Below are 8,134 nucleotides of genomic sequence, written 5' to 3'. Positions count from 1 at the left end.
GGCAGTGAGGAGAGAGTGGGTGAGACTGACAGTATGCTGGAGGTAACTAGGGAGAGGTAGAGAGTGACTGGAGAATGGGGGCAAAGGATAAGAGTGAGTAGAAAAGTAAAAAAAAGAAAAAAAGTACTTCATCAGGTTAGAAGAATTGGAGTGTACTTTGCCCCCTTGCCCCTGAAGATCTTCTATCCACTCCAAGAGAGAGTTAAGGGTGGGGGTTTGAGGTAAAACCAGGAGATATCAATTATGATGGTCTGGAGGAAAAGTGTAAACCAGCAGTGTAAACAAGGGAAAGGCATTTACAAGTGGTTGAGAATGGTGAATAGGAGTATGACTAGACAGAAGATAGTAGGGGGCACAGTCCAAGTAGTGGAGGTGACTACATAAAGCCCTGTTGCAAAAAGTAAGAGTAAGGACGAATAGACCTAATAGAACGAAGGGATGTATTAGGCTCATAAGGGTTATTACTGTTATTCAGAAATGCAAGTGAGTTTAAGGGAAGTAGGGGTGAGTACCTGCGACTTCCAGGAGGAAGAGGAGAGATCAGGCTGGCTGTCCAACGGACACAACTTTATTCTGGAACAGTGAGCCCAATGGGGAGGGTCCTGCAGGCAGACGGCAGTTGGGGTACTATAGTTGACTAAGTACGGTCTGGTCCATCAAGGTTGTAGAGTTTAAGGGGTCAGATTCTTAACAAGAACTGATTGTCCAGCTGGAGTGTCTTCATATGGAGTAGGCAAGAGAAGATTAGCAGCCTGGCAAATTTCCTGTCTAGCCTGCTGGAGGACTGGCAGATAGTCACCTAGAGGGCTAGTGTCTGGCACAAGGTTGGGGCCCAACAAGAAGGTATGTCCATACAAAAGTTCAAATGGACTATACCTTGTAGCTTCTCAAGGACAGGCTTTAATTCTAAGGAGGTCAAATGGTAAAAGTACTATCCAGTCTTTTTTAAGGCTGAGCTTGGTGAGGTGTGTTTTTTAAAAGACCATTAGTTCTTTCTACCTTTCCTGAAGATCGAGGACTGTAAGGGGCATGAGGGTTCCACTGGATGCCAAGGGCCTGAGAGACTGCTTGAGTGACCTGACTAATGAAGGCCGGTCTGTTATTGCACTGTATATAGGTGGGAAGGCCAAACCGAGGAATTATGTCTGACAGAAGGGAAGAAATGACTGCAGTGGCCTTCTCAGACCCTGTGGGAAAGGCCTCTACCCATCCAGTGAATGTATCTACCCAGACCAAAATGTATCTTAGTTTTTTGACTCGGCGCATATGGGCAAAGTCAACCTGCCAGTCTTGGGTGGGGGCAAATCCTTGAGCTTGATGTATAGGAAAGGGAGGGGGCCTGAGATATCCCTGAGGGGTGGTAGAGTAGCAGATGGAACACTGAGAAGTAATTTCCTTGAGGATGGATTTCCATGATGGAACAGAAATGAAAGGTTCTAAGAGATGGGCCATTGGCTTATAACCCACATGAAAGAGGTTATGGAAGGACGATAAGATAGAATGAGCCTGTGAGGCAGGAAGGAGGAATTTTCCTGGATCCAAGAACCATTTGCCTTGAGTAGGAAAGGACTGATAGATAATAGTTTCAGTGGGAGAACAGGTGGGAGTGATAGACGAGAAGGAAAAAAACTGGCTGTGAGGGACAGATGTGGGAATACTAGCTGCTGCTTTTGCTGTATTATCAGCATAAGCATTGCCTCGAGCGGTGGGATTTGGTGACCTCTGATGCCCCTTGCAGTGAATGACTCCTGCTTCCTTCGGCAGTAGAGCAGCCTTAAGGAGGATTTTTATTAAGGAAGCATTGAGGATGGAGGAGCCTTGCGTAGTGACAAGGCTCTTTCTGCCCATATAACAGCATGGTGATGTAGGGAGTTTCAATGAATAGTGAGTAAAGTTGGAGGAGTCAGGGGGGCAGAAAGTATATGCGCCAAGTGTGAGAAGGAAAATAGATTTTGAAAGTTATGAGAGATATAGAGAGTAAGTGGGGCATGGTTGGTGATCTTGAGGGCCTCTAGAAGTATTGAAGCGGTGGCTGTCACCTCACGTAGACATAAGGGCCAGCCTAGAACTGTGAAGTTAAGTTGTTTGGATAGGAAGGCTACAGGTCGTGGGCCTGGTTCCTGTGTAAGAACTCCGACTGCACAGCCTTGTATTTCAGCCATATGTAAGAAGAAGGATTGGGACAAGTTAGGGAGTGTTAATGTGGGAGCTGTTTCTAGGGCTGTCTTTAAGGAACAAAAAGAAGAGTGGGGAAAGGACTTAGGGTATATGGGGTCAGTCAGGTTTTCCTTTGTGAGTTTATATAGTGGTTTAGTTAGGATGGCAAAACCTAGTATCCAAAGGTGAAAGTATCCAATCATGCCTAGGAAGGAAAGGAGTTGTTGCTTTGTAGAAGGGGCTAGGGTTTTGGAGATTAGCTGGACATGGTTAGCAGGGAGAGCACGTGTGTTTTGATGAAGGACTATGCCAAGATAGGTAATGGATGGGGAAGAAATTTGGATTTTTAGAAGGGGATACGTGATACCCCTTTGAGAATAGATGTTGAAGGAGCAGGAGAGTATCCTGTTGGGAAAATTCTTAAGAGGGGCTGCAGAGGAGAAGGTCGTCCGTATACTGAATAAGGCAAGAAACAGATGGAAAGAAAGTAGATAATGAGAAAGAGCTTGACTAAAGTAATGGGGGCTGTCTCTGAAGCCTTGCGGCAGTACAGTCCAGGTGAGTTGCTGAGATTGGTGAGCGTCAGGGTCAGTCCATGTGAAAGCAAAAAGAGGTTGGGATGAGGGATGCAAAGGAATAGTGAAGAAAGCATCTTTGAGATCGAGGATGGAATAATGGGTTGTGGAGGGAGGTATTGAGGATAGGAGAGCATATGGGTTTGGCACCACAGGATGGATAGGTAGGACAATTTTGTTAATAAAGTAAAGATCCTGAACCAACCTGTAAGATTTGTCCAGTTTCTGGACAGGTAGGATAGGGGAGTTGTAAGGAGAATTTGTAGGCTTTAAAAGGCCATGCTGTAACAGGCGAGTGATAACAGGCTTTAGTCCTCTTAAAGCCTGTTGTGGGATGGGGTACTGGCGTTGAGCAAGGTAAGGGTGATTAGGTTTTAATGGGATGGTAAGGGGTGCCTCATCAGTCACCAAGGAGGGAGTAAAGGTGTCCTATACTTGTGGATTAAGGTAGGGAGACACAAGAGGAGGATTCAAAAGAGGCCTTGGATTGGGCAAAAAGGCAGCAATGAGGTGTGGCTATAGTCCAGGAATAGTCAGGGAGCAGATTATTTAGTTAAAATGGCTCAGCCTAATAAGGGAACTGGGCAGGTGGGAATAACTAAAAAGCAGTGCATAAAAGAACGTTGTCCAAGTTGGCACCAGAGTTGGGGAGTTTTAAGAGGTCTAGAAGCCTGGCCATCAATACCCACAGCAGTTACGGGGGCAAGGGAAACAGGCCCTTGAAAAGAAGGTAATGTGGAGTGGGTAGCCCCCATATGGATTAAACATGGGATGGACTTACCCTCCACTGTAAGAGTTACCTGAAGCTCAATATCTGTGATGATCCAGGGGGCTTCTGAAGGGATCGGGCAGTTTCAGTCTTCATCCGCTAAGCTGAGGAGATCTGGGAAGGAGTCGGCCAAGGAACATTGGATTTGAGCTCCAAGAGCTTCAGGAGTGGCAGCAATGTGAGTCAGATGTCCAACTTCCAGTGGGGACCTGCACAGACAGAGCATGGCTTAGGAGGAATCCCTGGCTGCAGGCATTCCGAGGCCCAGTGGCCAGGCTTTTGGCATTTGAAGCAAGGTCCATGAGGAGGTTTTGAAAGAGCCCCTGGGAGCTATGGCTTGGATGTTCTGAAGGTTTCGTACGCTGGAGATGTAGTTGTGGGTTGTCTTACAGCAGAGGCAAGTGGCTGTAACTCAGAGATATGTTGCCACTTGGCGGCTTCTTCTCTGTTATCGAACACTTGGAAGGCAAGTTTGATTAAATCCTGTTGTGTGGTTTAAGGGCCAGAATCTAACTTTTGGAGTTTTTTCTAATGTCAAGAGTGGATTGGGTAATAAAATGCATATTAAGAATGAGGCGGTCTTCTGGCCCCTGTGGGTCTGGGGCTGTAAAGCGTCTAAGGGTTGCTGCTAAGTGGGACATGAATTGGGCTGGGTTTTCATCTTTACCTTGGGTACTTTCCTTTAGCTTGTCATAATTAACAGCTTTGTATGCTGCCTTTTTGAGCCCCTCGACTAGGCAGGAGACCATGTAATCTTACCTAGCTGTACCTGGGGAATCCGTCTGGTAGTGTCAATAGGGATCCTCTCAGGGAACTGCCCCTGGAGTCCTCTTGGAGGCCTGGCTCATGAAGCCAGCAGGTGTCTGCGTAGGATTGGGCTAGAAAGTAAGCTCTTTCTCATTCATCTGGGGAGAGGGTAGAGGTCAGGGTAACATTCAAGTCACTCCAGGTTAAATTGTAGGACTGAGTTAGATATCGCAATTCCTGTATATATTTAGTGGGGTCTGATGAGAAAGAGCCTAAACGCTGGCTGATTTGGGAAAGGTCTGATAGAGAAAAAGGCACATGTACCCGGAGTATGCCTTCAGCTCCAGCCACCTCTCTAAAAGGAAATTGTTGGGCACATGGGGGAGAGCTAGTCACGGAACGAAACTGTAAGCCAGACCAGGTATGAAGAGGGGAGGTAATAGAAGGGTTATAAAGTGGGGGAGCAGAGGCTGTGGAAGAATTGGGGCCCAATTCAGCCTGGCGAGGAGCAGCCAGGGGAGGATGAGAGAGGTCAGAGGGGTCAGTGGAAAAGGAGGATTCAGAGGACTCTGAGCTTGAGGTAGAGACTGAAGGAGCAGACGGGAGAGAAAGAAGGAAAATCTGGGACAATTCGCATTGGGAGCAGAGACTAGGGAGGGAGTGAAGTGTAAAAAATGCCTGGACGTAAGGCACCTCAGACCATTTGCCCAATTTTCGACAAAAATTATCTAGGTCTTTAGGATAGACAAATCGAAAGTGCCATTCTCTGGCCACCTGGAACTATTGTCGAATTTGTATTGGGACCAAGCGGTATTACAGAAGAAAATAAGACATTTAGGTTTTAGGTCAGGTGTTAGTTGAAGGGGTTTTAGGTTTTTAAGAATGCAGGCTAAGGGGGAAGAGGGAGGAATGGATGGCAGAAGGTTGCCCATAGTGGAGAAGTTAAGTTTAAAGAGGAAGGCAGAGACACAGAGAAATGGAGGTGGGCAGCTACCAGGCTTCCAGTAGGGGTCCCTGACTGAGTCCTGGGCTGTAATGTGGGTGAGCAGCCAAAGCAGGTATCCCTGCAGTTGACCTGCCACTAAGGGAATATGGATGAATGATCAAGGCAGGCATCCCCACAGTGATCAGACACCAAGAGAAGACTGTCTTCCCAAGTCCGTGATTGACATCGGAGTGTTTGAATGCATAGATAAAGTGTGTCTGCTTTTTGTCTCTACCAGGAAGGGAGAGAAACTGAAATTGAAAGGAGAGAGATTGAAGGGAAGTGAGAGAGGTCAGGCAGAGAGTGAAAAAACGGCTTACCTGAGTGTGAAAAACGGCTTACCAATTTGAAATTGGTGAGATGGTCCTTGGTCTGATGACCAGAGGTTGTAGGTGGATCTCTTCATGGAGGGAGCATGAGGACAGGGGACCACTCTCCTGAAGGAGTTCCCCTGTCCCGGGTTTCAGCACCAAATGTTATGCACGTCCGTATAAGAGACCACCTAGCAGGCTTACTGTGAGCAACAAGACTGTTTATTCATTTGGGTGCAAGGGGGCTGAGTCTGAGAAAGGAGTCAGTGAAGGGTGGTGGGATTATCATTGGTTCTTATAGGTTTGGGGTAGACGGTGGAGTTAGGAGCAATTTTTTGCAGGCAGGTGATGAATGTTACAAAGTACATTCTCAAGGGTGGGGAGGATGTTACAAAGTACATTGACAAGGGCAGGGGAGGGTGTGTGTCACAAGGGTGGGGAAGATGTTAGAAAGACATTCACAAGGACTGGGAACATCACAAAGTACATTATCACAAAGGTGGGGGAATATCACGATGGCTTGACCATGGTGCAGCCAGCTCAGAGGGCCTTACACCCTGCACACGCTCTCTTGCCTGCCACCATGTAAGACATGCCTTTGCTCCTCTTTCACCTTCTGCCATGATTGTGAGTCCATTAAACCTCTTTTATAAATTACCCAGTCCCGGGTGTGTCTTTATTAGCAGTATGAGAACAGACTAATACATATGTATAAGAAATCAGACCACTATCTCTACAAACAGTCCAAGGAGCCAAAAAATAACCCTGTCACAATTGACCCCAAACAGCCAGGACTTATTAATAACTGCCAACTTACCTCATTTTTGTCCCTGCTTTCAATGTAGGACCAACTGTAGAAAGCTAAACATGCAGCCCTAACCAATCAATAGAATGCCCCAATTTTGATCAATCTGCCTTTAACCTCCCATTGCCAACAACCTCCAATCAGGGCATGCGTGAATGCCCTCTTTCCCAGTATAAAGCGTTCCCACTCCTCTGCCTTCCTTTGAGTCAATGCCAACTACGAGTGATGGTGGCTGATTTCCTTGCTATAGTAAGCTACAAATAAATAGCCTTTGCCTCTTCTCCCTGGAGTGGTCTTCATTTATTTCCATAACTGTTAGATCATGATCTTTATCCAGTCCTAATCAAGGTCATGTCAGGAAGTAAACATTTTCATGTTTCTGCATTGTTAGGGCTTCTTCCTGGGTAAATTTTACAGAATCTGGGTTAAAGGACGAATCTTGGAAGTTAAAGGGTCATTGGATCTCCAGAGAACTGAAAGATTTATCTCCCTGGAGGTACTTCCATGGAGGTATGTGTTTACATTTCAAAGGAGAGTAAGAAGCAGATTCAAAGGAGAGTAAAACCCAGACATGGAACCATTCCAAGGTTGTAAACTCTGCCAAGCTTGTCTTATCTTTCCCCAGAGACATTTATTTACATTCCAAAGGGCTCTTCCCCTTCTCTTTTCAAGGAGAGTTTCTTTATAGCAGAGATTTTTTTTCTCTCTCTCAGAAAAGCTGTTGGGCAAGCTGTCCTATGTAAACTGCCAGATGGATAATTTCAGGGCTCCTCTCTTGTAGTACAAGAAGACCCCTTTATACACAGAGCCCAGCCATCTGGCCCTCCTCACATCACCTCAGAAGAGGGAAGAACTGGGGTGTGGGGAACTGAGGCAGTTATGGCTACAATAAGTAATAATAATTTTCCTTGATCCAGTGTGGGAGACCAGAAATATGCCACAGGAAAATATGAAGGATTGTTGAGCTGAAGGCAGTTAAGAAGCAGCAGATGCAAGAAAGGTCTCTGCCCTCCCTCTATTTGCCTAAAAGCGGACATAGATTTGCAAAAACAAAAGGTATCCTGCCCCACCTTCTACTGGGAAGAACAAAAATATTTACTACCAAAGACAACTAGAGATGGTACCAGAAGAATCTACATTAACAAGCTTTACTTACTGGTCTTTATTGCCACTTATTTCCTTCCTCCAAGTTGCTGCCCTTAGAGACTCAAAGTCCTTTTCCTTTGTCTTGTCACATGCTAAAAATTTACTGTTTGAACTGGAATTCTAATTCACCTCTTTGAGAACGACTCATTCTCTGGGTGTCTCCCATGTATATATGAAATATACATGTTAATACACTTCTGTTTGTTTTCCTCTTATTTAATCTGTCTTTTGTAACAGGGGTCCATTCCAATTTAGAACCTAGGCGAGTTGTTTTTTCCCATATCAGAATCCTTATGTTTTCATGCAGGATAATAGAAACAGATAAAGATATTAAAACCTTATTGACAGCTTTCCTCCCTCCATTGAAAGACTTGCCTTAAACCAAACTTAAAGTTCTCAATACATTTGTCTTTCTTTCTCCCTTCAAGACCCTATGCAAGCTCAGTCAAGGTGCTCTCCCTCAGTGCAGTGAGCAATAAACTCAGCTTTGCCTTATTAGTAGCTAATATTGGCGATTGCTGGGGACCTGGCAGTTGATATAATTATTCAACAAATTTATGGGAGGTCACTGTTTTGTCATAGCCTCTGACATGAGGCCTCAGCAGACCAGACCAAATCAGAATGGAGTCATTTTTGCTA

Source organism: Macaca nemestrina, chromosome 1, assembly GCF_043159975.1.
Source record: "Macaca nemestrina isolate mMacNem1 chromosome 1, mMacNem.hap1, whole genome shotgun sequence".
Taxonomy (NCBI): Eukaryota; Metazoa; Chordata; class Mammalia; order Primates; family Cercopithecidae; genus Macaca; species Macaca nemestrina.
The sequence above is the reverse complement of the archived record's forward strand: the minus strand, read 5'-3'. Positions refer to the sequence as shown.